Raw genomic sequence first — 6,206 nt, 5'->3', positions numbered from 1 at the left:
AACTAAAATTATCAGAAACGGTTCTTGAAGCTGAAATTTCTGTTAGTAAATGCATGAAGCTATACAACAGTTTTTTTTCCCCATTATTCTTATTGCCGATGGAAAGAAATGTTATTTGAGTAATTTTGCCGTGTTTTTTTTTTTTTTTTTTTTTTTTTCGTCTGCGAATAAAATGTGAATGCATACGAAGGAAAAAGAATGAACTAGAAATGTTTTTGGGGAATTTTAAGGATATTATTTATTATTACTATTATTATTGTTATTATTACTATTATTATTATTATTATTATTATTATTTTTATTATTATTATTATTATTATTATTATTATTATTATTTAAAAAGATTAGGTTATCTATCCCAGTTAGCAGATCTCTGACTTCTACAAGGCTTTCCCAAATGAATTCGGGAAAGTCTGAAATAGGTAATATTAATAAACCAAGAGGATAAGAAATAAAATATAAAATCTCTAAAGAGCAAATAAATTGCAATTTCTTAGAAACATCAAAATCCTAAAATTAAAGAAACTGGTACAGACCAATAAATGTTGCACATTTTTTTTTATCAAACATAAATTTCTGTGTCTTCTACTTCATGTGGTGTGTGCATTAAAAAATTCATGGGTCAGCCTCCAATGACCAATTAGCTATGTTGCTAAAATTACTATTTCTTTGGTTCTTCCTCTTCTTAACGAGAGAATTCATGGCGCAGTCATTTGACTTCAGCGCTGAAAATCATTTTTGGGTTTCAACTTGTGACGGACAAGTGTGTTTTCGAACTGGGGAATATTTGCTTTTATCCCCAGGTTGATTCGAAATTTCTATTGCTTATTATTAATTCAATCTCCTTCATATTTTATCAGCTGTCTCCTGCCTTGCTATCGAACCGCTCTTCCATTTTTAGCTGTCTAGATTTTTAGGGAGGGAAACCATTGTTAGGATGTTTTTATTTTTTATTTTTTATTTTTTTTTTTTATTTTAACTAAACTCGTGCTGAAATCTGGTCCTCGGATTCCAGAGATGGGTCGGTATCATAGAGATATCGTGACCGGATGTTTCGTCCCCGGACAGTTGGTCCCCGACAGTTAGTCCCCAGACTGTTGGTTCCCGGGACATTTGGTCGACGGACGTTTAGTTTAATGGACGTTTAGTTTAATGGACGTTTCGTTTAACAGACGTTTCGTCCCCCGACAGAGAGGGAGAAAAAAAAGAAAAAAAAAGATTGAGAACGAAAAAGATGGATTATGAATGTGTGTAATAAATAGAGAGAGAGCATTTCTTGGTTCATTATACCAGTTTTGTAGGCCACATGTCTGAATATTTCTCCAAAGGCATTGGCCAAAGTGGAAAAAACATCCAGAAGTATGAGAATTAGGAAAATGTTTTTCTACACTATTTATTGCTGCCTTTTCAAAATCAAGTGTTATTGAACTAGGATCCAAATCACGCACTTCTTTAAGTTTAGAAAATATTGTATCGTATGTTTCTTGATTTTTGAATTTTGTAATACAGTACACAAGTGGAACTGTATGATTTTCTTCAAGGAGAGCATGAATGGTATACAGTTGATGGTGTTCAGGAGCACTATCGAACGTACCGTCGCAAAACCAGTGCCTACTTTTCGCCAGTAAATCGAGATTACCGTCACTTGCCATTATAATGATGTTTTCCTCTTCGAATAAAACGAATCTCTCACCTCTTAGCGAAAGCCTAAGTTCGTCTGTTACTTCGTTTCCATCTGTGAATTTCCTTTGTCTGCGAATCATTCTGCTAAGGCTTTCTTTTTTGGGAAGAGAACCAACTGTCTCTCTCTCTCTCTCTCTCTCTCTCTCTCTCTCTCTCTCTCTCTCTCTCTCTCTCTCTCTCTCTCTCTATATATATATATATATATATATATATATATATATATATATATATATATATATATATATATATCACACACATTCATAATCCTTCTTTCTCGTTCTCAATCTTTTTTTTTCTCTCTCTGTCGGAGGACGAAACGTCCGCTAAACGAAACGTCCATTAAACTAAACGTCCGTCGACCAACTGTCCAGGGACCAACTGTCCGGGGACCAACAGTCTGGGGACTAACTGTCCGGGGACCAACTGTCCGGGGACGAAACATCCGAGCACCAGGTATGACTCGGTATTCTCTTCAGCATGATTAAAGTGTTGCCGCTGTATCCGCAGTAAATATCCGCAATCATTTGTTGAGTTTTCCAAGCGACACTTGTTTACATGTATCTTTTAATTGAAACCCAAAAGAAACCCAAACGCTCTCCTTACCAGGTAATCTAAATTTAGTTTTCCAATTCTGAACAATGTTTCATCGATCTATATCACTGAAGTAAGTAAGGTCTGAATCTATATCACTGAAGTAAGTAAACTCTGAATCGAAGTGATCATCGCTAGCAGACTATATAATTATGCAAGGGGCTTCTTTATGTTGCTCATCAGACAAAATATAAATGCAGTCTGGGTAGCCAACTTCGTCGTAGGAAATTATTATATAATCTCTATTGTCTATTTTACCCTTTTCATGTTCGTCATTATCTTCATCTGAAGGTTAGTAATCTTCGGGAAAAATACACCTTTTGATATTTAATCAGGTGATAACTTTTGATATACAGTCACGCAGATTGCAGTTACTCGTGTTTTCACAAGTATCTGGTGTGCGGAATAAAGAAGGATAATGGCTTAGTTCCCAGAGGATAGAATGCTTGCTTATTCCGTGTAACAATGGTTGCCACTTAACCTATAAGAGTTCTGCAGAGATAGTTATATATATATATATATATATATATATATATATATATATATATATATATATATATATATATATATATGTATATAAATGTGTGTGTATATATATATATATATATGTATGTATATAAATGTGTGTATATATATATATATATATATATATATATATATATATATATATATATATATATATATATATATATATTTATATATATAAAAAAATCATCTTTTTATTAAGATGATCTAAAACATATGTTTAAAGCTCTTTACAATACCTTTCCACGTGGCAAATTAATTGAAAGCGGAGATTCTGCATTGGAAATCCTTCGTTCAAAACAGACTGTATCGTAGGCTATTAGTTTACCGTACCAATTACCGATGAATGTTTTGTATGAACGTATGAGATTAAGGAGGTAATTGATCTCTTGTTTACCACCTATTCCTCGGGTAGAATGATCATGAACTTTGCATATAAGGGATTTGGTCGATTTATATTCTACCATATTTATTGATGCAAGGAGTGTCCTTTAAGATTTAGAAGTTTTCGATTCCAGTAACTCTTTACTTTTGAAAATTTCAGGGTTGATTTTTATCATTGAACTGAGGGGTATTATTGTTGGAATTTACTGGGTTACGGCAACGCATAGTTGTCTGGAAATTTGATGATTGTTTGCTCAGCATTAAGAATTTGATTTGCATTGATTGGTAAGAGCATTGGGATAGCTTAGTGGAAAATCAGATGAGAGAAATAACGAATGTTATATCCCCTTGCAAGTATAATTTTGTGCCCCAAAAATGGAAAACGACTTGGCCACACACTGCTAACACATGAATTTCTGCTAACTGGCCAATACCAGCCATATTACGACGGCTGTTTGGTACACGCGACAGTAAGGCATTTGTTGACCGAAGCCCCCACTTATAGCACCTTAAGAAATTGATATCTGTCTGAGGCTCGAGGTGAAGATGGCAGGTTCATCCTTGCCAAGATTTTTGGATATGATGTGTCATAGCATTTTATTGGTATTTTTAGATTCATATCAGAAGCCAGGTCTTCTTAAACCTATTTAACTTTTATAGGGACGTTTTCTATTTTTTTTTATTTCCGTTTCTTTATCTTTAACAATTGATTCTGGTGTCAATGACCTTATGTCTGGATGCCAGAAAACTCTCTATCAATCAATCAATCTCAATCATTTTCTAGCACCTGGAAACGTTTTGAAACGAAGTCAGGCAATTTTAGATGACATGATTAAAATTAGGTGTAAATTTTCCGTCCCTTAGACTAAAGGTGAATAAGTGAATTTAGAAATGTTACGTACATGAGTCATTAGACGAGTTTCTGCAACTGAAACTTGAAATTGGTCGGTGATGGATGACTGAAAGGTTTACCAATTTCTTTCTTGACCTGAAAATCATACATTTAGATACCAAGATTATGATTCTATGGTAATTAGAACCAGAGATATGAGGACATAAAATGTTTTATGTATCACTTTAGAGCAACTGTCGCGGATGCAGGTACAGCAAATAAGTAAAAATGAAAAATTGCATCTCGGTTTATACACTGTTACCACTCCGATTTGTATAAGAAATGTCAAGGCTTTAGAAAAATAAGTCTCGTTTTGCCAATTTGGGGGTGGGTGGGTGCATAGGGACCCATCTTGTCTGGTGGCCATAATAGCAAAAATATTCTAATCTGATTTAAACAACTAGAATATGTGAATATACTGTACGTTATATAAACATATGCGGCAGATGTTACATTTTATTAAGGTTAGCAACAATAATGTTGCCATGAGTTATATAGCCATAAACTGTGTACGGGAGACGACGCTTCCAGAACACATGAACACGCACGATTGAACCAACACCGTAAGTTTACTCGCAATGAACAGATGCTCCTAAAGACGCTGGAGAACGAGTTACATGCGCATTCGTAATGCAGATTTACACGCGTTCAATCTGCTAAAGCATAAATAAAAACATTCGCCCATATGGGCGAACGAGGTCCATAGAGCACAGTTTCAAATTTACAGTCCCATTCCAGCCGGAGGGAACACATGCAAGAGCATGAATCTTCAGAGTTTCCTGCCAGGAAACAGGTTGTTTCATTTTTCATGCGAAAGAGCATAGGTCCATTTCAGTGTCACAACTGACGATTTTATGACCAAATTCTCTCTCTCTCTCTCTCTCTCTCTCTCTCTCTCTCTCTCTCTCTCTCTCTCTCTCTCTCTCTCTCTCTCTCTCTCTCCTACACGTAAAAATATGTAACTGAAGATTTTTTTTTTAAATTATATCCTGATTTGCAATTAAATGCTAGAAATTCAAAATTAAGGTCAAACAGAAAGAATTGCATAGGAAAAATATACTTCCACGACAGAGACGTTTTTCATGAAGATTACAAAGCACATTTTGAAAGTTTTAAATTTCTCAGAAATGAATCATACTATGTGTACTTCTATCAATATTGTTAGCTCTTTCATGCTTACTAATTGCCATAACCTTCGAAACAAACAGTGCAAGACCATAATCTCATAATTATCCTTATTATAATTGTCACTTCAATTTCTGTGACACTCGACGTCGTCCTATTTCTTACAATCCTTTCAAACCAAGATCCTTCAGGAGCCATCACTCAATTCGAACTTGCTTAAATAGAAGATCCTCATAATATCCCATTCGCCTCCGAGAAGTAATCACAGTCCGCCACCACAATAATCTTCTTGTCATTATGTTCGAACTCTTGAATTATAGTAACATTTGGATTTCACTTTGGTTGTGGAAGCTAGCGGGTTTATAAACCGGCTACATTATACTGTAATACAATTTGCTTTAAATTTGATTTTCCCCCAAAAATGACTTATATATAACATGGTGAATGGATCCAAGATACTACTACTACTACTACTACTACTACTACTACTACTACTATTATTTGTTCCATGTGAGGGTAGAAGAGGAGAGCGTAGTACGGTAATGGCTATATCGTTAAAAAATAAGAACACCCGTAACAGAATATATTTTTTAACTAGGATGCTTGAAAAGCATCTCAATAACTGGGCGAATGATAGCAATAAAACTCACTCAGGCGGTTTCTAGTTAAATAAATTGACAGTTTAGGTCATGAAAAGGATAAAACTAGGTAGTCAGGTTTTCATTTCATGACGCTTGAATAAATGTTGCATAAGAAATGTTTTTCCCAATTCCTATCGATTCAATGGGCTATTCAGTCTGTTGAATTTTCAATGTTTAGATGTTTTTGTTAAATGATTTATTTTTCTCTCTAATGATGGTTTCACACATTAAGTTCACAAACTAATCAAGTTTTTTGTCCCACGAGTTTTATAGGGAGACACCCACCAATAGACAAGTCTAGGTTCGAAATTGTCTGGGGTTTCAGTACAATTTATTTCATCAAATAAATATATTTAACATGTATA

This window comes from Palaemon carinicauda, chromosome 13 (genome assembly GCF_036898095.1).
Source record: "Palaemon carinicauda isolate YSFRI2023 chromosome 13, ASM3689809v2, whole genome shotgun sequence".
NCBI lineage: Eukaryota > Metazoa > Arthropoda > Malacostraca > Decapoda > Palaemonidae > Palaemon > Palaemon carinicauda.
The sequence above is the reverse complement of the archived record's forward strand: the minus strand, read 5'-3'. Positions refer to the sequence as shown.